Source organism: Macrobrachium nipponense, chromosome 3 (assembly GCF_015104395.2).
Source record: "Macrobrachium nipponense isolate FS-2020 chromosome 3, ASM1510439v2, whole genome shotgun sequence".
NCBI lineage: Eukaryota > Metazoa > Arthropoda > Malacostraca > Decapoda > Palaemonidae > Macrobrachium > Macrobrachium nipponense.
In genome coordinates, this window is record NC_087202.1 from 29,658,965 (window position 1) to 29,661,464 (window position 2,500).

Below are 2,500 nucleotides of genomic sequence, written 5' to 3' on the forward strand. Positions count from 1 at the left end.
ATATACATATGTATATATATATATATATATATATATTATATGTATAGTTATGTATGTTGTATGTATATAGTATATATACACACACACAGGTCGTTTCGAAATTAGAGGCCCCCCCACCTTCTACAGCATAAACTAAAATTGATATGGACAAAACCAAAATTAATTCAGAACAGGTTTTTATTTAAGTTTCTCTCTGAGTATTTAATATTTTGTGTGGCCTCTATCTGCCTGTACCACAGCCTGCATTCTTGAGGGGTATGATTTCAGCAAATCGCAAAAAAGCTGAGACTCAAACTCCATTTCCCGGAGCACTTCGGTCACCTCTCTTTGCAGGTCGTCGAGGCTTGGTATACCATCATAGTTCACTGTACGCGCTTCAACGCGATCCTTTAATATACTACCAATGTTTTCACACACATTAAGGTCAGGGGAGCTACGTGGCAATTCACTTGACGAAAAGAAATCGATACCACTGTTTCGAAGTAGCTCCTGTGTCTGAAGAGCCTTGAAACATGGTGCCTTATCATACAAAAATGTGACTTCTTCAACAGACAACACATTTTCAGGATCTTTGAGAAAAGGAAATACTCCACCAGTAAGCACAGTTTCTCTGAAGTATTCACCATTCCTTTTTCTTTGATTATCCACATTAACCGTTTGGCTGTGAAACAGAGAAAAATTCCCAAACATTCAGGAAATTTCACAACTTGACGATAACACACGTCATCGCTGATATCATCCAACTTTGCAGCCCAAATTATGTTATTCTTATGATTTGGCTTCCTGACTGTGTAAATGAAAAATTCATCTGATGTGGCAACATGGAGAAAGTCAACTTCATCCCAATCTTTAAGAAATTAACCACAAAATCATGCACGGTCTTCTCTCTATTGCTGAGTGATGTTGGGCTTGCTGATAATATGAAATGGCTTGATACCAGATTCTTTCAACTCACGATATACAGCACTATAACTTCTCTTCTTTCCCCTTTTTGTTTCTAGTTCAAGGCCAATTTACATAAAGACTTTCTTGGTCTACCCACTGCCTCAGCTATGATGTCTTTTGACTCCTGAGAAAGGACTTCAGGCATTCCAAGATTCTCACTCTTTTCGCGATGACAGTCATATGGATTTTTGTTCCAGTTTTTTTTAACAAAGGATTCATTTTTTTAATGTATTTAGGTATCCAGGAATGTGAAATGAAGGATGCACCAGCACCCCTGGCCTCTCTGAAGATTATAACCTGGATGAGGTCAATCCATCTGATTTCCTCTGAGTCATTAGCCATGCCTGTATCTAACTACGTCACACAGTCTGAAAATACAAGAAATGTAAAATGAATAATAGCTTAATAGAAGCTTAAGATGATATACTTGGTGATAGGCTATAGCAGAAAACTTCATAACTTTCCATTTGTCCTGTGGAAGGGGGGACTCTAATTTCGAAACACCCGGTATATATATATATATATATAATATATATATATATATATATATATATATATATATATATATATATATATGATATTTTTTTTTATCACTTCACCGTAATGTATATAGAATCACTAAGTTACAAATGTCGTTTAAAATCCAAGTCTCGCTACGTCGGGAATATCTCCGAAGTGGAATTATAAGTAATAATTGGATTAGTATCGGAGTGTCTCGAATACTCGACACAGTATCTTCAACAACTCCATTCAGCTGGAGTCGTTGCCAGGTGCTGGGTCGAGTGTTCGAGACGCTTCGGTACCAACCCATCTATCACTTATAATTCCCCTTCGGGGATATTCCTGAAGATAGCGCGAATTGGATATTAAACAAAATTTGTAGCTTAATGATTGCATATATAATATATATGTATATACAAGTATGTATATATATATATATATATATATATATATATATATATATATATATATATATGATATACATACGTGTATATATACAAACATGTATACACCCCCACACACACAGACAGTGTATGTATATATACACACATACATCATGTATCTTAAGGGATAGTTGTTGCTGATGATGTTATTGCTAGATGTTAAACTGGCGCTATGGTAGTACAGGGTATTGCTCCATGAATCATAGTTTTAAAAAAAAGCGTCATTGGAACTTTAGGTAAAACGACGCAAGCACTGATTTGCACCTCCAAAAGGTGGCTTGCACGATGGAAGACAACGAGAGATTGTGTTTGAAGCTGCGAATCAAGGAGGCACGATACGTTTTTGTGCTGTGAGGAAAGATTACGTGAGAAAATCATTTATGACAAATTTAATAAAAGCTTTTTGCAAAGTCCATTACTTGTGAGATAAATTTAGTATACTTGTCAATCAAGGTAACTAACTATATATTCTTTCTTATTATACTTGCTATCTTCTACACCAACTAGTCAGTAATCGGACAGAAATTTTAAGTAACGCAATAATTGGGTTATGATATACATGAAAACGGTAAGACTGAAAAAGTTATAACCACCCCCCCCCCTCTCTCTCT

General features: G+C 35.6%; 1 protein-coding gene across 1 annotated transcript in view; it reads right to left on the bottom strand.

The window, feature by feature from the left end:
• LOC135221681 (zwei Ig domain protein zig-8-like) overlaps positions 1–2,500 on the bottom strand; it is a 560,790-nt gene that overhangs the window by 544,590 nt on the left and 13,700 nt on the right. The window lies entirely within an intron of this gene.